General features: G+C 49.4%; 1 long non-coding RNA gene across 5 annotated transcripts in view; it reads left to right on the forward strand.

Moving 5' to 3' along the window:
• LOC142435873 (uncharacterized) overlaps nt 1–26,959 on the forward strand; it is a 375,388-nt gene that overhangs the window by 150,567 nt on the left and 197,862 nt on the right. For 2 of the 5 annotated variants that reach the window (XR_012781624.1, XR_012781628.1), the window contains exons 1-2: nt 6,316–6,410; nt 13,378–13,502. This is a non-coding gene — a long non-coding RNA (uncharacterized LOC142435873). Of the gene's footprint in view, nt 1–6,312; nt 6,411–13,377; nt 13,503–26,959 lie in introns of those variants that run through there. The other 3 variants (XR_012781625.1, XR_012781626.1, XR_012781627.1) reach the window with 2 other exon arrangements.

Here is a 26,959-nt window from a genome sequence, read left to right on the forward strand (position 1 = left end):
TCTCAGGTACTTTGGACATATTACTATGGTGGAACCAGTCCTGCAAGAAGGGCATCATTTTTGGCAGAGGGTTAGCAAACAAGAGGAAGACCCTTACTTAGGTGGATTGACACCGTGGCTGCGAGAATCGGCTCAAATACAGTAACAAGTGCGAGGATGGCGCAGGACTGGGCTTTGTTTCTCTCTCTAGTGCACAGGCCCCTATGAATCCGAACTGACTCCAGGGCTCTACAACATCAACTACTACAACCCTGAAGTTCAAACCTACCCAGTGGCTTCCCAAAAGGGAGGTGTGGCCATGTGCCTCTGTAAAGATGATAGCTAGGGAGCCCCTGCGGGGCAGTTCTACTCTGTGGCACAGGGGCAGCCAGGAGTCGGAATGTGCTTCACAGCAAAGGGTGTGCTTTGTCTCAGTTTGTGCCTGCTGCTGTTTATGCTATGCACTGAGTTTAACATGTGACACTCAGGAGCGAATGAATGGAAACACACCCATGATGCTTCCATGATGCCAGATGCAAGCTGACACTGTTTCTGAGTTCTGGGCATATTATTTTTTCAGAGATAATTTCCTGTAGCGGTGACACACCGAGTCCTATTTCATGTAAAAGCATCAGCAGCAGAGGAAAGCACTGCACAGAGAGAAGACTATGACACGTAACAGGCTTTCCATAGAGGAACAAAAGGGTAGATGTCTTGGGCTGCACTCTTTTCTTGTATACAGACAGTAAACAAGCTGAACACATCTCACCTAAGCATAACATTACAACTACTTGAAGCCCAGCTCAGGCATCTGGACAAGAGGCAGCAAGGAAGGATGGGAGAGAGTTAATGGGCTGGGCGTCCCCAAAGGTGCAGAGTGGGAATCAAGGGAGGATCCAGGACGAGCCAAGGCTTCTGGCAGAAGTCTGAGAGGAGAGCAGCAGAAAGGAGCTGCTCTCTGGGTCCTCACAGATGTAGCCAGTGAGAGAGCAGCAGTGCTGCCCCCTGGCGGTGCGCCGAAGGCAGGGCCGCTTCCCCCAGGGCTGGAGAGCTCTGGGGAAAGACAAACCGTGTCACTTTGGATGCCAAGTAAGGGGGCACTGTGTGCCGGTGGTGTACCTATGTTGGCCAAAGCGCTGCCCACTGTGCATTTGCTTCCCACAAGCACAGTTATCCTTCCTCGTGCATCCAGGAAAGACAGTTCTAGAAAAACACAAGCAGTAAAATAAAACACTGCCAGGTCTCGAACCATCCTCACCATTGTTACTATGCCCACTGGTGTAGCCACTGGTTCGAGCTGTTTTATTGCCCGTCCTCCACTTTTTTGCCAAGCATCATGTCCTTCATGGACTTGATGTCCCTTCAGGGACTGGTCTCTCCTGACAGCACGTCCAAAGATATCAAATGAAGTCCAGCCATCCTTTGTCCCCATGTTCTCTTGGCAGTCCTTGTACTTTTATTGCTCAGTGTCTGATTATTTGGGACCAGGCCTTATTGCTGCCCCTTCCTCACCTTGGCCCCCAATCCCGACCCCAAGCCCTGCACATCCACTGTGTGAAACCTCCTGTTCCTGTAACCATCCCTGTGCTTTTGTGTGGGGGGGTCTAGCTGGGTTCCCCTGGCAATTCGCCAGCTGCCCTTGGGAAAGTTCATGGAGTCGGCTAATTAGTAGAAAAGCCAAACGTCCAGCTGAGATTGGTTTACTCCCTAGCACCCTTGAGCAGGAGCACAGCCCCACTCCCGGTCCCAGGTAGCCAACGACCACACCTAGGTTCTCCGGACTTGGCAGCTGTAACATGTGGCCTGGGCTTCCCCTTCATTTCCTGCTCCTTTCTGGCTTGCTGTCTGACTTTTCTTTGCGGAATTAAAGCTGCAAATTGACAGGATCCCATAAACACTCTAAAGCCACAAAAAAACACCAAATGCCCACCCAAACATGTGAAACTTCCAAAAATCATCCTTAGAAGATTCCCAAACCCTAAACATTCCTAAACCCCATATATGCCCTGAAAACACCATGAAAGCCCTAAGAAAACCTAAAATGCTGGGGGAAAAAAACACATATAATATTAAAAATACCCTAAAATCCCTAAGGAACTCTGCAACATCACTAAAAACACCCTATTGTGCTGAAAAATACCTATACACTCTAAAAAACCACCCCTAAATCCCTTAAACACTCCCTAAAATCTTATAAAACACCCTAAAAACCCCAAACCACCCGAATGCCCCAAACACACCTTGAACGTCCACAAACAACCTAAAAGCCCTAAAAAATCACATGCCACCAAAAAGCCCTAAATGACCGCAAAATTCCAACTCATAGCCACCCTATAGAGGGCTTCTGGAGCTGTCAGCCTTTTATGGGAACAGCTTTATCGTTCTCCCAAGGAGAAGTTGGTAGGTTTGAAACCCTGACCTCATATTTAGCAGTCTAATAATTGCTGGACAGTGCCACCAAGGCTCTACTGGTGTAGTGGGTTACACATTGGGCTGCTAACCTCAAGGGAAACGGTTCAAAACCACCACCCACTCCTTGGGAGAAAGAAGAAGCTTTCTTTCTATTCCCCTAGATTTCTCATTGAAGGTGTAAAGTAACCTGTTAAATGCGCGCAGTGGCAGCAGCAATGTCTCATAACCATGGGGAAATGTGGTTCAGAAACTTCAGAAGCAAGCATCCATCAGTAGGTGACTGACCAGCAGTATTGACTTGGGCAAAGAGAAGGTGACATGGAAGGGTAAGGAGAAGAATGCGTGCAGAGGGCAGGTTGGCAGCTGAGCCTAAGTCCAGTAGAAACAACAGCAGAATGGCCTGTTCCTGGAAGGGCCACAGGAGATGGTGCGACTTCATGTAGCCCCCACTTACATGTGTAACAGCAGCAATTGCCTGAACACGTGGTCTCCCCAGGGAGGAGCCTTTGTGTGGTGTTAAGATGCTGTTACTGTCTGTTGTACTGTGGTGGCCTGCATTTGGCTGTAATGGTGGAAATTTTGCAGCCAGTAGTTCAAATGCCTGCTGGGTCACTCACTGCAGGTAGACTTCAGCAGTTTCCAGACAGAGAGACGAGGGAGGAGGACCTGGTCTTCCACTTCTGAAAGAACTGGCCAGTGTGAACCTTGTGAATGGCAGAACACTATACCTGAACATGAGTACCGCAGGCTATAAGGCATGATGGATTGACACAGTGGCTGCAGCAATGTGCTCAAACATAGGATAGTGCTGGCCTGGAAAATAGTTCATCGTCCATTAAAAAAAATCATTATATAGGGGCTCATACAACTTTTGTTGTTGTTTTTCCCTAAGGGAGAGCAGTGTATTGGTACACTGAGAGGTATATAGATCAATGGATTCGAACAGAAAAGCTACACATATATTCACCAGTCAACAGGAAACTAGCCTTCGAAAAAGGACACAGAAATATCCAAAGGGACAAATTCTGCTTGCTCAACAAATGGTGTTGGACAAACTGAGATACCGTATGTAGGAAAATGAAGCAAGCCCCAAACCTTCCCCCATGCACAGAAATTAACTGAAGAGGGGTTAAAACCTGAAAGTAAACCTCCGGGCTATCATAATCAATTTTTCGATGACCTCATCGGTCAGAAATCATTGTAGGAACGCCAAAGCGTTCTTGTGTTCAACGTCTACATACATAGCAGGTGCTCCAGTAAAGGGGAATCTTGGTGGAGCTGGCTCATCCATTCCTGAAGAGAGTAGAGCACCACGTTGGCCCATCACAGAGCTCAGGTGTAGAATCTTCCTCACTGTCATCCTTTATCTCAGCAGTGTCAGTGTTGGATTATGAATTTCCCAAAGAACCAGTATCGCTCAATTATGTGCACAATGCTGACTCACTCTCGCTGTATCTCTTACAGCATCAGTTAGTGGGCTTGTTGTCTGCCTCAGGCTTTGTTCACGGAGATCCTCCAGCTAGTTGGTGGTGTGTGCGCATGAGCAGAGGCTTCCTGCCAATCCCCCATGAGTAGTAGAGCTCCCATGGTGTGGACTCCATGTAAGCCCTGTCCCAGACAGCACGCTTACATAGGAGGGTGGGCCCTGCAGCACAGAGGACCATTCCCCCTGTGGAATGGCCTCAGAGACCCACGTCCCTCACTGGCCAGCTGCTGGGGCTGTGGGCCCTAAGCTTCATGCCTGACTCAGGAATTGACACAGGGTGAGGCGACTCCAGTAGCTGTTTTGACTGGTCTAATCCAGCCTGAGATCATCCTTGCATGAGCCCTCTGCCCAGATTATTTTTGTTTCTTTTATGATCATTTTATTAGGGGCTCTTACAACACTAACCACAATCCATATATACATCAGCTGTTTGAAGCACATCTGACCATTAATTGCCCTCATTATTCTCAAAATCTCCACTCTTCACCCAAGCCCCTGGCCTCAGCTCCTCATTTTTCCCCCCCTCAATGCCCGCCACCCATCCCTCATCAATCCTTGGAAATGTACTAATTCTTTTGTCATATCTTCACCCACCTTTCTTTTGAGGTCAATGAAGATCCTTGTAATCGGTTCCCACTTTCCATCCTGCCCTTCCTCCACCCTCCCAGTATCTCCACTCATAACACTGGTCCTCACAGGCCCATCCACCCTGGATTCCCCGTGTTTGAAATTCCTATCGGTACTACAATACCTTCTCTAGTTTGGCCAGATTAGTATGGTAGAACTGGGTTCAGGTTAGTGGGGCAAGAGGAAGCATTAAGAACTTGAGGAGGCGGCAACCCGCCCGCTGGGTGCGCGGGCCCGGGCGTCGCGCGCTACGGGCCGCCCAGCGCAGCCGGAGGCTTGGAGCGCCCCGCAGGGCGCACGGGCGGCCTTGCAGGCGGGGACTCGGGACGCGCCCCTCGACGCCCTCGCGCACCCCACCGTCTTCCTGCCAGCGGGGCCCCCCGAGGGGCTGTGAGCGGGGGTGTCGCAGGACCTGCGGCTGGATAAAACGAGAGACCCCCCTTGGTCAGCAGCGCGAGACCGTGGGGACGCGCGGCTCCTCGAATGTTGCGTCGTCTCATTTCTGGTTCCTCCATCCATTCACGCAGGCCGACCCCGCTCGCCTGATCAGTGGCACACACCCAGCCCAGTGGGAAAAGGAATGCTCTCCCACGTATATGCATTTTAGTTTGGAGTCCCTACAGGGTTTATGTACCCCGAGTCCTGGAGATGGGGATTGGTTTGATCTAACTGCACTTTACTTGCAGTGCGAGCCAGCGCGACGCGGGGTCCCACTGGAAGCGCCGAGCCACACGTGCGTGTCAACACTTAGGACCATCCCCAAACATGCTTTTGCCAGGTGTCCGTGAGGAAGCCAATCAAGAGGGATCGTGCTATTCGGATTCGGTCCCCATGTCGCCGTTTTCGCCTTGCTTTCTGTTTTTGAATTCGGTTTCCCAAATGTCTGCCTCCAAACGAATACCCAACCAGGGGGTCCGCAGCCCTGGAAGTTTCCGGGGCTGTTCCCCAGACGCGCCTCTGGGGCTGCAAGGACTGCGCCTCGAGACTTTTCCGGTCGTGAAAAGTTGGCGGCGACAGCTCGGGGGCCCTGGGTCACCGGGTGGTGTTGAGCGGGGACTCTGGGGCCCCGGCGTGGGACGCTGGCGGGTGCAAGTTCAAGAGGGTCAGGGGCTGATGCCTCCCCACGCCCCTGCCCTCCCCCAGCAAGGGCGCTCTGGGGTGCTGGGTCCTTGAGGCCCCGGCTGGCGGGGCCGCCCACGGTCAAGGCTTCGGGCACACGCGCGGGTGCGCTGAGGCCTGCGCCGTGCGGGGATCTGGGCTCAGGCAGGTGGTCGCGGTGGCTCCGCGGGCGGACGGGCGCCCAGCAGGACGACCGACGACCCCCGGCGCGTCGCCGGCACCCAGCGCCCGGGCGTAGAGGCGGGCGGGGGGGGGGGGCTGCGCTCCGCCGCCGCCAGGGCCCCCTCCCTCCGCGCCCCCCCGCGCCAGGTGAGCCGGGCCTGGGCCTCGGCGGGCCGCGGGGCTGCCCTCTCGCCGCCCTCCAGCGCCCCCTCGGGGCCGGGCCGCGCCGAGCCGGGCGGCCGCCGGCCGGGGCTGGGGGTTGGGAGGGGCGGGGGTCGCGGGCGGGTCGCTCGTTCGGCCGCTGGCGGGGGGCGGGGGCCGGGCGGCCGCGCGCGAGGCCGGGCCAGCTGCAGCCGCACCCTCGGCCTCCGACTCCGGCTCTGGCTCGGCTCGCCCTGGCGGCGGTGGCGCCGTGAGGAGGAGTCCGCGCTCCTCTGTGGCGGCGGCGGCGGCGGCCGGCTCCAGGCCGGGTTTTGGCGCCGCCCGCCTGCTGCCTCCTGGCGGCTCCTGAACTCCAGCCCCCTCTCTATCAGCCTCTCACTCCTTCTCAATATGTCTCAAGATGGCGGCCAATGTGGGATCGATGTTTCAATATTGGAAGCGCTTTGATTTACAGCAGCTGCAGGTCAGGCTTCTCCTCTCTCGGCCTCTCGCTCGGGGGTGGGGGCTGCGGGCGGTCGCGCCCTCCCCGGGGGCGCCGGGCTGCCTCGCCGCCAGGGGGCCGCGGCGGAGGGGAGGAGGGGCGTGCCGGGAAAAGCGGGGCCGACTCGGGGACAAGTCCCTCTCACTCCCCGGCCCCCATTGATAACTCGCTTGATCGGAAATTGATCCTCTTTGTTCAATTCATCGATCAGCCCAAGATGGCGCCGGGAGCCACCGCTGCCACCGCTGCTCCTGGTGTCTGCCCCCTCCCCTGGCGCCCCCCCCCCTCCCCCGGCCCCGAGCCGCCGCCGCCGCGGGACCGGGGAGGGGGCGGCCCGGGGGCGGTCCCGGGCGCCCGCAGGGTGCGCAAAAAAAACAAAAAAAAAAGAACTTGAGGAAAGTTGTGTTTTTCTTTGCTTTCTCATACCCTGTATTCTTTTATCTCCTCTCTGAGATCCTTCTGTAAGGGGATGTCCAGTGCACTGCAATTAGGTTTTGGGTCTATACCCGGCCGTCCCCTCTCATTCTCCATGATAAGATTTTTTTGTTCTCATGATGCCTGTTGCCTTATCCCTTTGAAACTTTGTGATCACACAGGCTGGTATGCTTCCTCCATGTGGGCTCTGTTGCTTCTGAGCTAGATGGTTGCTTCTTTACCTTCAAGCCTTTAAGACCCCACACGCTATATCTTTTGGTAGCTGGACACCATCGGCTTTCTTCATCACATTTGCTTATGCAGCCGCTTTGCGGTCAGTGATCGTGTAGGGAAGGTGAGCATCGTTTAATGCCAATTTAATAGAACAATGTTCTTGCAATGAAGGAGTCCTTGAGCGGAGGCTCTATGTCCATCTGCTACCTTAATACTAAATCTATAAACATATGGACATAGATCTATTTCCCCATGCCCCTTTGTAAATATATGTACATGCCTTTATTTAGACATCTATAACTGGCCCTTGCTTCCCAGCTCACTCTTCTATACCCTTTGATTTTCCTCTTGTGCCCACTGCCATGCTCAGTCTTCCTTTGGGTTTCAGTAATTACTCTTGGTTACATTACCCTTGATCACGCCCTACCAGGCCTCCTACATCCCCCTCACCACCGATTTCCATCACTTTTTCTTCCCTTGTCTCTGGAATTCTTAACACCACTACCTTTCTTCCCACCTCCCTCTCTCGCATGTCCTCCAGGATGTGCTAGTCCCGTTTTTTTTTCTCCTCCAGATTGTTCGTTCAGCCTATCTTATTTAGACAGACCTGTAGAGGCAATAACATGCACAAAAACAAGAAAGAACAAAACCAAGCAGCAAAATAAACAAAACAACAAAAATCCAATTACAATAAAAGAAAACAAAGGTCAACAAGATAGAAAAGCTCATAGATAGTTTAAGGACTATGTGTTGGCCTTTAGAAGTGTTTTCTAGTCCAGTCTTTTGGGGCACCAAACCCTGACCCTAAAGTCCACCTTTAGCATTTCCTTGGGATCTTGCTGCTCCTTTTACTTGCTCTTCTGCTGTACCCCCTTAGTGTTATGCCTCGGTGTAGCGAGATCAGTTTGGGGGTAATTCCCACACTGTGTCTCCAGTGTTGTCCCCTCTAGGGCTATGGGTCTTTGAGGGACGTTGTGTCTCATCGTGGGGCTGGCCATGTGGTCTTCTATGTGAACTGACTTCTCTGAGTGGGAACATCATCCTCAAGGTCTGGTGGGACAGGATGTGCTCCACTCTCCCCTTCTCCCCTTCATCTCTGTGTGCTCTGATCAGATAATGTCTCTGTCCAGGAGATGCAAATTCAATGCTATCCTCTGAAATAAAATCTTTGGGAGGGGTTGTGGGGAATATCTGCTCAGATCTTTGGTGGGTCCAGGAGAGAGGGACTGCTCGGCTGGGCACAGCCACGAGGGGCTCAGAACTCTGGCTCCAGAAAATGGTTGTAAGTTTGGCTTTGTTTTTAACCAGTTGTGTGCCTCTGGGTCAACACCTGTGTTTTTTTGAGTTAGTTTTCTGATCCGAAAAGTAAAGGTACTCCATTGTCCAGACTCCCATGTCACCAAGTGATCGATAGGGGCTAACCAGAGCCTGATTCAAATAGTGTGGATCTGTTAGGTGCCTTCTAGACCTGGGGTGGCGATTCTGAGCCCAGGACAACAATAATGTCCGAGAGGTGATATAGGTGGCTCCATATTGAAACAGGAAGACCACTGTGGAGATTTTGTCCTTCCACTGATGGCCACAGGCCACCGCCTCACGTCCTGCAAAAACAGTTTCCCTGGCTCAACAGCCAAGCCAGGGGCCAGTGCCATAAAAATCATATGGCTAACTGGGACAAAGGGCAGACAGATATTTTTTATCATGATGTCTTGAGAAACCCACCTAACCTCCATGCAAATCTTCTGGTGTGAGTTATTTTTGGAAGCAATCATATGCTGACAGTAATTCAAATCTTTCCTTTTGACAATTTGCCTGTACTCTTTTCTGAACCTGAGAAGGTAATCCCTGTGTCCACTAAGAAATTGACTGGCTGGCCTCCTACTTGGACAGTTAGCCTGGGATCCTGGGGACCAAGTGAAACAGAGCACGGACACCTTCATTCAGCTTCTTCAAGCATTATTGTCTCTTGCTTGGGATTTTCTAGGTGTGGATGAGGCCCGTCCTCTCTATTGGAGGGTTGTCTGCTTCTCCTGGGGTATTCAAGGCACTGATTTTTCCAATGTCCTTCTTTCCTGCAGTAGGCACATTGATCCTGCCCCATGGCTTGGCGGTGCCCACAGGTCAGTCTCTCCGTAAGTGGGCCATGCTCTCCTTTTCCTGAGTCTCTGGGGTCTCTCATGGCAATTCCTAGTATTTTAACTAGTTTCTTTGTCTCTGTCGTGGTAGGATCATCTCTGTTGTTACACACCCGCTGAGCCACTTGTACCAAATCACTAAGATTTTTCCCGTCAAACCCTTCCCACTTCTTTTTCATGTCTGAGGCAGACTGAGTAATAAAGGCAATACTTATTGCCCTCCTGTTCTCAGGGCCTCCAGGCCTTTAGGGATATAAAGCCCGTAGGCTTCCATCAGTCACTCTAAAAAGGCACGCAGACATTCTCTTGTAAGAGCCTGAAAATTCTCACTGACCTTAGATAAATTCATAGGTTTTCTAGCTGTTCCACTGAGGGCCTGCAAGAGAAACTGGTGATACCTGGTTGGGCCTTCTGTGCCTTGCTAGGAGTTTGGATCTCACATTTTTCATGCAGTGGCAAAAAGAGTTTCCCTCACATGGGGAGTGCCTGCTGTCTGACCATCATGTCCATTGACTGCTTACTGGGCCTCTCTCTGGCAGGGCTACTGTACCTGTGTTGTGAACAGCACCTGGAGAAGTTGCTGGCAATTTCTGGAGGTGGGCTAATGCATATGGAAAACCGTTTCTATCAAGGAATCAGACCTGCTTTGTCAGAAAAAGGGATTTTGTTGATTCCAATTATACAAATCACTGGAATACAAGGGGATAGATACCCAAAAAGGGACTCAGGGGTCTTCCCCAGGTGTTGGGGCTGCTTGCCTTGAGTGTAGAATGGGTGCTGCCAAATCATCCTTCTTGGGGGGTGGGGCGGTCGAGATCCCATACCAGCCCTAGTGTATGTTGGGGTGTGGACTCAGAAAGGAGTTATGAGTATTTCTCTCTCTCCAGCCCCATGCACCTGACAGGGTGGCAGTGATAATGAAGGGTCGTAAGCTAGTTCTCCCACTCCCAGAGTCCTCCTGCAAAAAGGAATAAAGCTGAGACAGAGGGGTATGGGGAGGGGTTGGGGAAGGGCAGCCTCCACCTTAGTGGTTTTAGGACCTTGGGTCTATTTTTTTTCTGGTCCTGCCATGTTTCCTGAAATCTTGAAACAAGAACCCTTTCTGTTGCAGGAGGAAGTAAGTCTTTTGTTTATGCTGGCTTATTAGTGGCAATATCATTCCACGCATCAATTTTAGGGATCAGATAGGGATGTCCTGGTTCCCCATAAACATAACTATGAACTCTGAGAAATAGGGGAAGGGAAAACGAGTCTTGCATGGGCAAATCAGGAACTCCTTCTGTCCAATCACCTTTAAACAAATTGCGGAGTCTCCAGGCTTTAGGGCTGAAACTACATTCTCTTTGTGAGCGCCTAGAGCAGGGGTCCTCAAACAATAGCCTGTGAGCCACATGCGGATAGCCGAGGACCTTGATCCTGTCCGCCGAGTGTTTGTGCCCCGTTTGTTTGTGTGTTTTTTTTAAACTTCAAAATAAGGTATGTGCAGGAAGCATAGGAATTTGTTCATAGTTTTATTGAAACGATAGTTCGGCCCTCCAACTGATCAGAGGGACAGTGAACTGGTCCCTGTTTAAAGAGTTTAAGGACCCCTGGCCTAGAGAAATCAGAAATCCGTAGTTCTGGGGAGAGCACTCCTGTTAAGGAGGTTTCCTTTCTAAGCAAGCCCAGACAGTGGCAATTGGATCTCGGTGCACCTCGAAATGTTGTAGCCAGTCTCCATTCCCAGAAAGAAAACTACTCCGACCGCTGGCAAGTTCAACAGAAAAAGTTTTTTTTCCTGAGCAGCCCCAGTCTAATTGTCCAAAGGTTTTTATACTTTTGCAATGTGCAGGTGTGCAAGCAGGCAGAGTAGGGAAGCAGGGTGTTGCAGTTAGTCATTCTTAGTTGAACAAAGACTGCTCTGGTCGCTCTCGCGAATCTTCTGAGCATCCATATCCTTTGGGACATTCCCTTGGGCACATCTGCACAGCCTACCTCCCCTACATCAGCTAGTTCATTTACAGTTCATAGCTACTTTATTTACTTTACATGGTGCCTTCTGTCAGCTCATAATGGCTTCACTCTTGTCAAGGCTGTTTAAGCTTTTCCCAGAGATCCTATATAGCCGCCATTGTGGCCATGGGGAAACGGGGCCTGTGACCCTGGCCAAGATGGTGCCCACCAGCCCAAACATGTGGAAGGGCACTGCCTAGGGAGCTGGTTGAATAGACCTGGGAGTTAGCCCTGCCTTGTCCTGGGAGCCAAATATTTCCCTTTTCCCCTCCATTCCCTTTCTCCTGGCTTTTCAAACAAGCTGCTTTAGCCCTATAATGCCCAGCACAACATTTTTATAGCATTTAATTGAAACTTATCTGGTACCAAACTTATAAATTATCAATGTGACAATTTGGTTACATTTCAAAAACATTGCACGTTTTATATATTTGAATGCCATATATACATATTGATAACTATGAAAGTAAAGAATAAAAATGTTTAAAATTATTTCCTGAATTTAAAACTTGAGGCGTTATAGTGTTAGTGTTCTACCAGTGTAGGTTTGTTCCTTGTTACAGGCTGGTTTTCCGTGGCCCAGGCTTAGGCCAATGGCATATGGAACCCTTCCTGTGTAACTGTTACCTTTAGGCTTTCAGTGTTGCTGCTTAAGGCACTTTTGGGGAAAGCTCTTAATACACAGTTCCACTGCCACGATGTTCCAGACAGAAATTCCAATTCCCTTAAGGTTCCCTGAGCTTCCAGATGCCCCTTCCCTTCAGAGATTTGAGAGTCTGCTCCCGCCAGCAGGCATCTTGGAGGGCCATGGGGCCATCCCAAGCAGTGGTTCTCCTAGCTTGTCTAGAATAATGGTTGGACTTAAAGTCGACCTCAGTGAGTTGTCTTTGATCCCTTACTTCTTGCTGGGGCATCTTCCTGAGGCAACAGATTCAGGGCAACAAAGGGCTCGCTCTCAAGTGGGGTTTATTGACCTTGAGGCAGCAAGCTCTACATAGCCTTCTTTTGTGCTTTCTAGATGGGACTTAGCAGCTTCATCCTCAGGAATTGCCCCCTTGCATGAATCCTGTCCAATTGGGATAGAGTTGACACAGAGGCTAGACAAACAAAAGCTGATACACTATGCAACTTTATTTGAGAAAGGAGAATGGTGGCCAGAGAATGGTACACTTTCCCTTCTAACCCTGATTCACCTGGAACAGTTTTGTAAAGTGATTGGAAAGTGGGCCGAAATGCCAGAAGTTACAGCATTTCTCCTTTTGAGGAGCAGTAGAGACCTTCATCCCCAGTGCACCCAGGAACCCCTAAGGCAGGCATCCTCAAACTGTGGCCCGTGGGGCACATGTGGCCTGACGACATTTATCCCATCCTCAGGGTGTTTTTGCTGCCTCTGCATGTCCTACTTAGTAGCCGATTCGTGCAATGTGCATAGGAATTTGTTCATAGTTTGGTTTTTTTTAACTATAGTCTGGTGCTCCAACGGTCTGAGGGACAGTGAACTGGCCCCCTGTGTAAACAGTTTGAGGACCCCTGCCCTAAGGGATCCTGGACTTAGGGGTTACTAATCTCCCAGCCCTGAAACATCCCTGAACATTCTACCCGTTGTAGGAGGCACCATGGGAATTTGGTCTCTGGGTAATTTACAAGTCTTTTATTCAATTTGAAGCCAAGAAAATTAAAAATGACTCAGACACTTACTTTCTTTTGATCCCTGTTGACTCCCGCTGTAGTATTCCAATATTACAATTTAACGCTATAACGCATGACCTTTTCATTCCATTCAATTAAATGTGTGTGTATAGATAGATAGATAGATAACTATGAAAGTAATTAATGAAAACAAAATTTGTTTGACCAAAGTTAATAATTGAGGGATAATAGGATTAAATAGAAGCATGGTTCTTATCAGTGGGTCCAAACATTAGGATCATAAATGAAACAGTGATCTCAGTGCACCCAGTAGTTCCCAAACCCTGTACCCTCATAGGGGAAATTGTGGATGCTTTTACTCCCGTGCCTATACTTAGAACGAACAAACACACATGCCTGATAATCCTAGGATTTTTTTTGTTTCCTGTGACACTCACCTAATTTCAAGGGCACTGCCACCTCACAAGCCTAGCCTTGTCTCAGTTAAACTGTTCACCCTTTTGTCCGTTTGTTTGTTTTTCCAGAAGTTCTCAAGTTACCAAGCCCTCTGAACCAAGTGTGCCACCTCTAGGACCACCATCTCCTGGACCACCTCAACATTATCCATCTTAGACCTGAATGGACAACCCCTCCCAGCAGAGTAGAAAGGGTATGGACTTCACCCTTTTGCCAGCAGGAAGTACCTAAAGATGTCGTCGCCTTGTACCCCAAAGATTTGGGTCCATATCTCTTCAGGGTGTAAATTTTAGGTAGCTAGCATAGGGACTAGGTTGTCCATGATGCATGCTCAGAGGGCCAAGCTAGCCACCCAGGAAAGAGTGGCACACCGAGCGTGCTCAGAGGTCCAGGTTTCCAGTCAGGAAGGCCAGGTACACCTGGGTGGGTGCTGCACCCACATTGACCCACCTAGGCCAAGTAAATTCAATTCAGCCACTGGGGTCCACCAGGGTTGCCTACCATACCTCCCTATCTCTCCTAAAACACAATTGGATCACAAACCTGGCTTTGGCGTGAATTCTTTCTCATGCAGAGCCAAGGACCAAGGTATATCTGTCCACAGAGAGAAAAACCTAGGAAAGCTCTTTGGAGGCGGCAGCACTGCACATGAGTGGCTATTGGATACTGTTTAGATGCATGGCTTTCTATTTGGAACTTTTTTTTGTCTCACCTGAATGGAAAGGAAGAGGTAATACTTCTGGATCACACAGTATCCATGTCCACAAATGAGCTGCTCATTCCACAGTCCTGGCAGTGCCTTTTGAAAACCCTCTGCTTTAGAATGTCACTCCTTGAAGATGGCAGTGGGAGTGGCTGGGGCCAAGTATGCTGCCTCTTACTCCCAGTTGCAGGTTTCTGGATGCTGATTGTATCTCTTACAGCATCAATTAGTGGGCTTGTTGTCTGCCTCAGGCTTTGTTCACAGAGATCCTCCAGCTAGGTGGTGGTGTGTGCGCATAAGCAGAGGCTTCCTGCCAATCCCCCATGAGTAGTAGAGCTCCCATGGTGTGGACTCCATGAAAGCCGTGCTCCAGCCAGCAGGATTACAAAGGAGGGTGGGCCGGGCAGGACAGGAGGGCAATTGCCCCTATGGAATGACCTCAGAACCCCGCCTCCCTCCCTGTCCAGCTCCTGGGACTATGGGCCCTAAGCTTCATGCCTGACTCAGGAATAGACACAGGGTGAGGCAACTCCAGTAGGTGATTTTGCTGATCTAATCCAGCCTGAGATCATCCTTGCATGTGCCCTCTGTCCAGACCTTTTTTTAAATTGTTCATGCAACACTAACCACAATGCATATATACATCGGTTGTGTAAAGCACATTTGTACATTCATTGCCCTCATTATTCTCAAAATATCCACTCTCCACCCCACCCAAGCCCCTGGCCTCAGCTCCTCATTTTTCCCCCTCCATTCGAGCTACCCTTGATAATTTACTAATTATTTTCTCATATCTTGCACTGTCTGGTGTTCCTTCACCCACTTTTCTGTTGAGGTTAAATGTAGATCCCTGTATACGGTTTCCGTTTTCCAACCTACCCTCCCTCCACCCTTCCCGAGTCTGCACTCATAACACTGGTCCTCAAGGGCTCATCCACCCTGGATTCCCCATGTTTCCTGTTCCTATCTGTCCAAGTGTACATTCTCTAGTCTAGCCTGATTTGTAAATTAGACTTGGGATCATGATAGTGGGAGAGAGGAAACATGTAGGAACTAGGGGAAAGCTGTGTTTCATCGTTATTATCTGGTACCTGTCTTGGTTTATCTCCTCCCTGACACCCTTCTGTTAGGGATGTCCAGAGGACTGTAAATGGGCTTTGTGTCTGTACCCAGCACTCCCCGCTCATTCGCAATGATAAGATTTTTTTTGTTCTGATGATGCCTGCTACCAAATCTTTTCAAAACCTCATGATCACACAAGCTGGTGTGCTTCTTCCATGTGGGCTTTGTTTCTTCTGAGCTAGATGGGCGCTTGTTTTCCTTTAAGCCTTTAAGACCTCACATGCTATATATTTGATAGCTGGGCACCATTAGCTTTCTTCACCACATTTGCTTATGTACCTGCTTTGTGTTCAGTGATCGTGTAGGGAAGGTGAGCATCATAGAATGCCAATTTAATAGAACAGTATTTTTGCAACGAGGGAGTCCTTGAGCAGTGGCCCAATGTCCATCTGCTACCTTAATACAAAACCTATAAATATAGGGACATAGATCTATTTCCCCATGCTCATATATTTAAATATGTACATGCCTTTTTTTAAACCTCTATAATTGACCCTTGCTTCCTAGCTTGCTTTTCTATTCCCTTTGATTTGCCTCTTGGGCCCACTGCCATGCTCACTTTTCATTTGTGCTTCAGTAATTCAGTAATTCCTCTTGGTTCCATTGGTTCCATTTCCCTTGATCACTCCCTACCAGGCCTCCTACATCCCCCTCACCACCGATTTGCATCACCTGTTCTTCCCTTTTCTCTGGGTTTCTTAACACCACTACCTTTCCCCACACCTCCCTCTCTCCCATGTCTCCCCAGAAGTGTTGGTCCTGTTTTCTCTCCTCCAGATTGTTCATCCAGCCTATCTTATTTAGACAGACCTGTAGATGTAATAACATACACAAAACAAGACAGAGCAAAACCAAGCACTAAAAGCAACAAAACAACCAAAATCCAATGACAATGAATGAAAACAACTCAACAAGAAAGAAGTGGCTCATCGTTAGTTCAAGGTCGGTTTGTTGGCCTTTAAGAGTGTTTTCCAGTCCAGTCTGTTGGTGTACCAAGTACTGGCCCCAAAGTCATCCTTTGGCATTCCCTGGGGACCTTGATGCTTCGTTTTCTTGCTCTTCTGCTGTACCCCCTTAGTGTTATGCCTCGGTGTGGCAGGATTAGTTCGGGCGCATTTCCCACACTGTGTCTTCAGTGTTGTCCCCTCTAAGGCTATGGGTCTTTGAGGGGTGTCTTGTCTCATCGTGGGGCTGGCCATGTGGTCTTCTATGTGGACTGGATTCTCTGAGTGGGAACATCATCCTCAAGTCCTGGTGTGCCAGGATGTGCTCCACATTCCCCTCCTCCCCCTTCATCTGCTCCATGTGCTCCGATCAGATATGTCCCTCTCTCAGAGCTGCAGATTCACTGCCACCTTCTGAAATAAAATATTTGGCATGGGAAGGTGAGTTGGGTGGGAGGATCTGCTCAGATCATTTGATGGTTCAGGATAGATTGACTGTTCGGCTGGGGACAGGTATGTGGGGCTTAGGGCTCTGGCTCCCAACACTGGTTGTGAATATGTCTTTGTTGTTAACCAGTTGTGTGCCTGTGGGTCAACACCTGTGTCTTTTTGAGTGAGTTTTCTCATCTGCAGAGTAAAGGTAATCCATTATCCAGACTCCCATGTCACCAATTGATTGAGAGGCACTAACCAGAGCCTGATTGAAATAGTGTGTACCTGTCAGGCGTGTTCTAAAAACACCTTAAAAGTCGTAAAAACACTATAAATGCCTTAAAAACCCTAAAACGTCTAAAATATTTCTAAAATGCTAAGACCACACCTAAAGACTCTTTAAAACATCTTAAGACCATTAAATACATGGTAAAAGGCTTTCTAAAACACCCTAATGCGCCATAAGTCTTAAAAAAAACTCCTTACGTCCCGAAAACATAATAAATGCCCTAATATTATGCAAATGCCTTAAAACGCAAAATAAAGAACACGTGAAGCCCTAAAAACACGCTAAAAGTCTTTTAAAACCCCAAGAACATCCCTACAAAGCAACCCGAAGCACTATAAAACCCTGTAAAAGTCCAACAGCCTAATAGACATGAATTCACCATGAAAGCAAAAAATAATCCAACAAAACCCTAAAGCCCTGAAAACCAAAACCTAATCCCCCCAAACACTCTAAGGCCTTAAGAAGCACCCTAAAATTTTAACAAAACACTAAAAGCCATAAAAACACATATAAGCCTAATAAACACCCTTAAACACTAAAATCACCCTAAAAGCCTTAAAATGTCTGAAAAGCCATAATATTCCCTAAAATTCAAATAACACTCTGAAGCCACAAATAACACACTAAATGCCTCCCAAAACATGTGGAACTTCCAAATCATATCCCTAGAAGATTCCCAAACCATGAACTTCCAAAACCACATAAATGCCCTGAAGACAACATGAAAGCCCCAACAAAACATAAAATGCTGGGGAAAAACACATAAAATATTTTAAAATACCCTAAAATCTCTAAGAAACCCTGTAAGATCACTAAAAACACCCCTACCTGCTAAAAAATACCTATACACTCCAAAAAATCACCCCTAAATCCCTTTAAAACTCCCTTAAACCTTATAAAACACCCTTAAAGCCCAAACCACCCTAATGCGCAAAAAAATTAAATGACCCCAAATGACCTTAAAGCCCTAAAAATCACATGCCACAAAAAAATCCTAAATGACCCCAAAATTCCAACTCAAAGCCAGCCTACAAGTCTTTTATGAGAACAGTTTTATCTTTCTACCAAGGAGAAGTTTGTAGGTTCAACCCCTGACCTATGCCCTTACCATATGAAGTTAGTAATCAGTGGTTTTGCAATTCTTTGAAGAAAGATGAGGGTAATTTTATCAGGAGTGAATTAAACTTGTCTAGTGCCTTGAGTAGAACTGATAACTGTACTACATTGAGTCGTCTGGTCAAGGAGCATGGGATATTATCCCATTTGCTGAGGTCACTCTTGATTTCTTGTAATTTCTGAAGTTTTCCTCATATAAATCTGTTGTTTTTTTATTCAAGTATAGATATAGATATTTTCATTTACGCTTGGCTATTGTAAATGGTACTGCCTGAAAATGTGTATTTCATTAATTATTATTTCTTGATCTATTTCTTCATCCTTCGAAATATTATCAGTTTGTTGTGGTAGATAAACATTAGGACTTTGCATAACTTAGAAATATTACATTTCACAGAAAAATCATATTAATTATGTCGACAGAGCTATAAAAGGAATGTTGCCCTGCATATCTTCAGATATGACAGCTGTTTCATTGAGAAATTAAGCCAGACAGACACAATGTGATGTAAATTTTGTTATTTTCATGTGGGTTCCTTCACTCTTCCAAAAAAATGAGGTTCATGAGCCCCTTGGGGAATGAGTTTGAGTTCAGATCAGATGTCTATTTATATATTTGAGTCCTGAAGCCCATTTGATGGACTGTTCTGTTGCTTCCAAAGTAGTCAGTCACTTCCCCACCAATTAGAGAATTTGTCCGAAGCAAAAGTAAAAGTGTGGCGTACGACATTTGACTGCACACCATCTAAAATCACACTCTCATTTGGTGTTGGCAGTTTTACTTGTATTTCAATTGTAAACTACACTTCAGAGTTCAGGCTAGTGAAAACGTTTCAGTGGAAAAAATTTGCACACAACTACGTGCAGTTTGTGATTCTGTTGTTCCCAAGCAAGGCTATGAGGACAAAGATGCACAAGCATGGGGGGCACTGCAGACAATGTGTGAAAGTTTCCAGGAGCTCAGGGGTGGACAGCGGCTGCTAATTCTCCCGTGCTGGCAGTGAGCTATGTGGGAGGGCTTTGTGTGAGGTCCCTGTGGGGTCTCTGAGAAGTCTCCATAAAGGATGCTGAGAACTTCATATGAAGTCTCTGTGCGAGGCCTCTGAGTCTCTCTGGAAGTCTCCAAGGAAGTATGTGTGTGAGGTTTCTCTCTCGGGTATGTGTGAGTGTCCTTGTGAGATGTCTGCTGAATTGTGGGGGGTGGGGGGCAGGTGTTTCGCTGAGGTCTCTGCAGGTCTGAGTGGGCTTCCCTTTGTTTGACCTCACAGCACCATATAAGAGGACCTGGTGGCAGGGGAAAGGGAAGGGGCTTGGTCCATGCACCCCTTGCTGTTCTTTCAGGGTCTTCTCTCCATCTCCGTGCACTTACCTAGCACGAACGGTAGGGTTCAGCAGCGGGTAGTCCGGTGTCCAGCTCTTCACTCTCTAGGAACACACCCAAGCTACCTGCTACCCAAGAGGCCCCAGATCCAGGCTCTGCAGATCCAGAATCTGATTTTTTACTGCCACAGTCACTCCAGAGGCTGCCTTGGCACAATCAGGACTCCAGAAACAACATCATGCTGCTGTACCAGCAGTCTCTGGGGCCTATGTCCACTTCCCTCCTCCACCACTGGTGTCAGTCCCCACCCACCCCACACACACACTTGGTGTCCTGACTGAGGCATGGAGGTCAAGGCTCAGTGGATGTCTTCCTCGCCATCCTTTACTGTTTAGTTCAGTAAACAGTAAACCCTGGCCCACCAGGGGTGTTCTTTTAAGCACATGAGAATTTACTCTAGCGGATCAACTAATCATATTTTGGGGGGCCTTCCTGCCTTCTTCTATAATCTGGTGCCCAGGAAATAAAACCCTGTGTTAGAAGCACAGAGGAAACACTGACCACTATTGAACTGGTTTCCCTTATCAAGACAGGTGATGTCTAATCTCCATGCACATCCTGATTTCCCAGGAGTCTCTAGGGGAAGGGAAGGCTGCTCCCAGTTGTGACTTTCTTTGCAGCACTCAGTCCTTAGAAGCCACTCTCTCCAGAGAACATTCCTAGAGCACGTGCACGCGTGTGTGTGTGTGTGTGTGCGTGTGTGTGAAGATCACCAGCCTGGGGTCATGTTTCCTGAGAACATTCCTAGAGTGTGCGCGTTAGTGTGTGTGTGAAAACCACCAGCCTGGGATCATGTTTCCTGAGAACATTCCTAGAGCGTGTGTGTGTGTGTGTGTGCATGTGTGTGTGTGTGTGTGTGTGTGTGAAGACCACCAGCCTGGGGTCATGTTTGCTGAGAACATTCCTAGAGCATGTATGTGTGTGTGTGCACACGCGTGTGTGTGCATGTGAAGACCACCAGCCTGGGGTCCTGTTTCGTGAGAACATTCCTAGAGCGCGGACGCGTGTGTGTATGCATGTGTGAAGCCCAAAAGCCTGGGGTCATGTTTCCTGAGTCCTGGCACCCTGTTATTGACTCATCCCCACTCTACCCCACCCTGGCTATCAACTCATCCTTCCCCCAGTCAGGAGATGGAAATCAAGTAAAATAACAGTTTGTCGCCCCAATAAAGATAGTATTGAGAAAGTAACCTTCCCTGCTTGAAAGCTGTGCCTTTGCTATACAACCCAGTGCTCTCTGTAGGAGATAAAGTTCTGCTGTGGGGGCAGCTAGCTAAAGCTGGGGTGAAGCACCTGGCCGATTCCCCTTTGTAAGCCTGTGTTAGCTCCGCTTGTGTCTTGCATCATTTCTGGGGATCCTCATGCTCTTTGGCCTCCTTTGCTACGTCCAACGCTTCATATTCTTCTTCACTGTATCCTTCCCTACCCTGTGTCCATGGTGCCTAACCATTAGTGGTTATTACACAGACGCTCATCCTGTACCACTCAGCCTAAGCTGTTGCTCCTTCTCCGGGTTTATATACAGAGGAAGGCATGTGAGCTGTGAACCGGATTTTCCCTTGGTGCAGTGGGTGAGCAGAGTCCCCCGCTGGCAGCCTCCCTAGCAGTTCCCACCCACATGTGTCAGACCTGGGACTTCCATCCTGGAGGTTACCCTAGGCTGGGAGAGAGGCAAAGGTAGCAAAATATGTCATTTCCCATTTTGTGACAGGTGTATTGAGGCGGAACCTCCATGCCAAACTTGGCAGCCTTCATCAAATGCACATGTGGGACTTAGACAGGCCGCCACATGTCTCATGCCTGCTTGGTACCATGAGACGCTACTTTGGTCTAAACCTCTTCTGGACCCTCGATGGAATTTCTTGGCTGGATTGCGCCTCTCAAAACCTATCAACTGCAGCCACATAACGTTGAAGACAAAGTAATGGCACCAGGGAACATTCTTCACTGTGTTGGGACCTTCTGAGGTTTTCACAGTAGGGGTGTTACCATAAATCATAAGAGGTGCAAAATGAAGAACTTGGGATGGAAGTGGGTGGGAAACACTGCTGAAAACCTCCTCCAGAGCCCTGCCCTTTGAGAAGTCAAAGCTAGCACTCAGAGAAGGAGACGCAGTATCTAACATAGTTAAAGGTATATTATGCCAACCTCGTCAATGAACTCATGTGGGGTTAATTGAAGGGCAGGGAGATCAATGGCTCTGTGAGCCTAGCCTTTCTGGTCTCTTGCTCTCTGATAGTGCCACCAGGGTGGATATGCATTTGTTAGGTCCCTAAAGCAGCTGGAAAGACTCATTTCCTGGGAGATCCCTGAGGAGAAGCCGCATGGACCTACCCTGTTGCAGCCCTGGTTTCTGCAGCAGCCTCATGGAGAACCTGCCAGCGCACGGACTACAATTTCCTCCTGCAGTCCATGTCTCCCCGTGTGTTTTTGGATTGTGAGGAGGACTTTGTAGATTGGTGTCAGACACATGGGATACTATTGGACTGGTGGTCTTAGATTGAACTGGGTTGGGATGCTTTTCAATGTTCACTTAACCTTTATATAAAACTCATAAAATATGAGTGTATGAATTTTGTTTCTCTAGTCTACACAGACTAACACACATGACACCCCCTCTAGATCCCGCCATGCAGCACAGAAGTCACACTTTAATGTAGGAGGGGGAAAATCTCAATTTGGAACAATGAATATCATGGCTGAGAGAAGCCATTAGCCTGTGCAGAACAGGCTAAAGTGGCTGGCATGGATACTTTCCTACTAATCAGAGCAGAAGAAGCGTCTTCTAATTTGCCAGATAAGACATATTCTCGAAGACAGTGACGTGGGCAGTGGTAAGGGTAACTGGAGTAAGCCCACCTCCTCCGCCTCTGCTGCTGCAAGCTGACTGGGCACACAAACACCCTGGGGGGCAATGGCTGAGTGTGGCTTCTGACACTGAATCCCCTGAACGGACAGAAATTTGTGAATACATCCCTGATACAGGTGCTCGTGGTGGGAAGGCTCTGGCAGTCAGGTATCGCCTGGTGGAGGCAGGGTCTCACACTTGCCACTCTCCTGTGTTCTACAAAGAAAGGAGCCCTGCAGCTGGAGGAACATCCATTAACTGAGGCCTGCGCTTCTTTTCGTGGACATAACGTTGACGCAAGATACTCCTGATGACAGCCTGGTGTCCCCTCTAGGACTTGGCCAACATCTGTCGTGAGCACCTGAGCCTCCGTGACCTTGTTAGGAGACACTGGTTGTCTTTGAAGGGGCCCAAGGCTGTGACCACAGGGTAATACGGGCTTTCCTTTTTGCAAAGGATCACCGTGTCCTGTAGATTTTTTGCTGGAGCAAATCCACTGGACAAAGTGCTTCCTCCATTTTTTGCTGTGGCCCTCAGCAGGAAGCTGTCCCTTCTCTGGTGGGAGCTGTGAGGACTTGATCTCAAGGCACTCAGCCAATGCCTTGTCTTGCACAGGCTGGCTTAACCCACAGACTTGGGAAATGCCTCTTCCCGCTAATCCTTTTCCATGCTCTTCTGGATTGGGCCATTTATGAGTCTCCCTCTTGTCAGTGGGAACAGCATCCTTCCTTCTCCTTGTCGAGGGGTCCTGAAGGTTGGGGCTTTTGAGCTTCTGCTGCCCCATGTAACTTGCTCTAGCCACCACGAAGCCACTTGGCCCTTGACATATTGGCTTATCCCCAGTGAACAAATGCTGGGGGCGGCAATGGACCACCTGAGAAGGCAAAACATTGGTGGCAGTGAGCACATCAGTGGTGCAGTCCTGAAGGAGCCCGTCAACAGGACAGCATGGAGAACCATCCTCTGCCTCTACCTCCACCTGGAGCTTAATCTCACTGCACACTCGTGCTGTAAGGCTTGGCTTTTCAGGAACTGGAGCACACTTTCCAGGTAGCAGGAACCTTTTACTACATCCTAGAGCCTCGAAGCACCCCCGGTCCACATCATTGGTTTGAGATTTTGCCAGCACACTGGTTTTGAAAGTGTCTCTATCGTCTAGCTCTATTGAAGAGGACTTCTTGACCACCACCAACCCTGTCTCTTTGGCTCTTGAAGATGGACATTCAGAGTTCACTTCCAATCTGGGGCCTCCTGGGGCACAACTAGCACCCTCTTTCCTTGACCCCTTGCTGGTCAGTACTGGATTTGAGGTTTGCTCTAGGCTCTCTCTCTGGACACTTTCATTCTGGAAGGTTCTGCCAAGGATACTGGGCATGAAGGCTGGAAACGGCTGCCTGAGGGCCAATGAGCATCCACTGTCATTATCAAGTGGGGGGTAGGCTGGGGTTCCCTGAACAGGCTCCTCTGTAGGGGAGCAATCAGCAAAAGGACTCTCCAGGGTAGGGCTTGATTTCTTTGGGGTCACTCTCTCTCCCCAGTCTGCCTGACAGGGTTCTCCCAGGACCTTGACAGCCTCAGTTACTAGGTTAGTTCAATACTTAGGGGTGGCTAAGCAGGTGGACTTTGGAAAGGACATTGCGTTGTCTTTTCTTGTCCTACAGAGGTTTGTGGGCTCAAGGACTTTGAGGGGCATGCACCACCTCTGCCTCATTTGGAGCCTTACGATATGCGAGTCCAGCACCTGTTGAGTGCCCGGGCTGAGAAAGGAAAGGCTCTGCGTTGTGTTCAGATCTTCCAGCTCTCCCCAGGAGGCCACATTGACAACATGTGGGTGGGTCAGGGAAATAGACAAAGCGTGCGTGGTCGTCGCAAGACATGAACGGCAAACAATGCCAGGGATCTGATCCTTTCTAATCTGCTCCACCTTCCTGCACATGTGGACATTCAGGGTGTTTTCCAGTAGGATTTTATTTGGACCCCTTAGGGTGTAAGTTCCTGCGTTAATCCCCTTGTGTATCCTCAAATCACTTAACTCCTTTGAGTCGGCTCCCGGAGTTCCTTTTGGGCAGTAGTTTCCTGATCCACAGAGAGATAGATTACATTTGGATATTTTCCTCAAGTAATTCCCTTGTCCATTGACCGAGTTGTTCCTCAGCTGGACACCGGCTCTGCAGCACGCAAGCGACGGTCCAGGGTGTGTGCATCTTCCTGGGGACACCGTCTTCATTACATTCTTCCCCTGCTTGTCTCCAGGTGTTGAGCAGGAGCATTCGGGCTGCTTCATATCCAGACAAGTCCCTGGCCATTTTTCCTGAGGCTGCTTTAGTGTCAGAGACTCAAGAGTCCCATTGCCGAGGGGCCCCTGCAATTGAGGGAAGTTCTCTTGGCGGTGGAGCTCCGATTGCTTCAAGCAGCCAGGAAGCTTGGGGTCTGTCTTTGGGGTCTGCACCTTCTGATTGTCCTGGGGATGAGTGGGTTTGCGAAGACAAAAAGCTTCCTGGGGTCGTGGCATCATAAAGGGTAAAGAACTCTCACTTTCCTGTTGTTTCTTTAAAAAATGGCTTTCCAGCTGTTGAAGTGAATTTGGAATGCGTGATTGGGACTTAGTGTGGACGGTAAGACAGGATTCATCACAGGGACTCTTGTGAGGAGGAGGAAAAGGTACTGCGAGTGGGCCACGGGGCTGTGGACCGGGCGGAGTCAGGACTGTAGCCGGCGGTGGGGCCTGGGCTTGGCATGCAGTTGGAAGTAAAAGTTGGAATCGGCCTTCAGTGTAGGGCAAGGAGTGACGTTGCAACAAGAGTGGGTACTCTTTAGCATGCATTTGAGCGGGTAAGGCATTAGGAATTTCATTAAATAAGACAGTGGGAAACTCTAGGGTGGATCCAGAGACCCTGAGAGCAGCTGCCAGAGACTCCCTGTGCAGAAAAGGTAGACCCCAGAAAAACTCACTGAATTTTTGTGGAAAATGCTTCTGAGGGCTGGGTATCTGCTCTGCTTTGATGCTGGCATTCCAGAAGGGCTGGGGAGGTGCAGTGATCTGCTCCCCATCGAGTGCCTTCAACATATTTAAGGCCTGCAGATGGTATTCTGATACACCCTTTCCTTTTTCTTCCCAAATATTCCATTTCTCTGCCTTTGTGATTTCTATTTCCAGCAGCTTGTGGACATTGGGGTTGAGCAAGGTGGGCCTCCCTACTTCCCCCTGCCTCTTTGTGGGTCCTTCCCGAAAGGTGTCTTCTTGGGGGTGCCAGGTAGAGTGCTCTTTCAGAGACCCAAAGTATTCCAAGGAGGGAAGCTGTAAGTTCTTGGCAGCTGCCCAACACTGGGGTGGGGAGGCAGTAGGGAGGCCTGTGGGATCCTGACTTGTGATGGCTGCCATGGCAGGTGTGGAGCAGCGGTTGTGTGGAGATGGGCTCTGCCTGGGCCTTGCCAACAAGTCATTCTGAGAAGGAGTCCCTGTGGGGTGCGGGGCTGGTGAGTCCCAGAGAGTGCTTGGAGGCTGCAGGTAGGCCTTTGAATCCGGGGGTTTGGCACTGGGTGAGGGAAGAGCCAGTGGTGTGGGTGAAAGACTGTCAGGTTCACGGGAATGTGCGCAGTCTGGTGATTGACTCAAGGCGGGTAAGACATGAGAAGTTGAGATGCACATCTGGGCCCGTGGAAGGGTGGAGTTCTGAGACCTAGGTGTCCGGAATGGATGAGCCGCAGAACCGTGTGGGGCGCGCGTACCGACGTGGACTTCAGCCGTACCTCTATTTCGCCAGCTACCAGAGAGGGCTTGAGCTTTCTGTTGACCAAAGCTGCCAGTGTCAAGTGGGTTTCCCAAGTGGCTGCAGGAGACAGAAGGACCAGATTACTGCCAGGACTGAAGGGGCAAGAGACCTAGCAGGCTAGCAAGGGTCGGTGCAAGCTCAGCCCCTCCCCAAGCCTTGATGGCCTGCTCTTCCTGCCCCACCCCACTGCCTGGGACTCCTGTCATTCTCTGCCCATCCCTGAAAGTGTCCCCCAAACCAGCGCATCCCAGCTGCTCTGCAGCCCGAGGCCACACAGGCACCCTGGTTGGAAGATGCACCCCGCGTTGAAGCAGGAAGGTTACTTACTTCTGCCTAAGACGCAAACGCAGGTTCTGAGCGCCATATAGTTCTTGCAGGAAGCTTCGGAAAACTGGAAATCAAGAGAACCGTTATGGTGCAGCCCTCCCAGAGGACCGAAAGGAATGTCACACGGGCTGTGCACTTAGGACGTTGGACTCTCCAGAGCTCAAGGTCAAATGATAGCTTACTCCCACGGGCAGGAGGTGCTTTGGCATTTCAAGGAGCATCGGTTTCCAATATTGTCTGTGGGGTCTCAGTGAGCAATCTGAACCTTGGCAAAGTTACACAGCTTATCGCAGTTACCCCTCAATGTTCCACCTCCAAATCCACCAGAATCTGCTCTTGACACCCCCACTGCTCCCTACTGGGTCCTACCTTGGCCAGCCTTCATCCCATCCTAGGCCCCTCCTGTACATCTGGGAAATATCTGGGTTCTGTTTCCATCCACAGTATCCTTTTGTTCAGGATTATTACCTGAGAGAGACGGGCTGTTGCCACTGGCATCCTGCAGAGGAGGGGACAGGAGAGCTTACAGAGCTTGGTTGAATGGGCAGAACCTTACCTTTCAGAGCGTCACCTTTGTCCCTTGACCTGCTGCTTCTCCTTGTCTCCACCTGAGGCTGGGGCACAAGAGAGGAAGTCAGGCTGGAATCCAATCCTGCGTCTGTTCTTTGTGACAAACTGCAGGCATTTACTGGTGATTAGAAGAATGACAATCTCC

This window comes from Tenrec ecaudatus, assembly GCF_050624435.1.
Source record: "Tenrec ecaudatus isolate mTenEca1 chromosome 5 unlocalized genomic scaffold, mTenEca1.hap1 SUPER_5_unloc_4, whole genome shotgun sequence".
Classification (NCBI taxonomy): domain Eukaryota; kingdom Metazoa; phylum Chordata; class Mammalia; order Afrosoricida; family Tenrecidae; genus Tenrec; species Tenrec ecaudatus.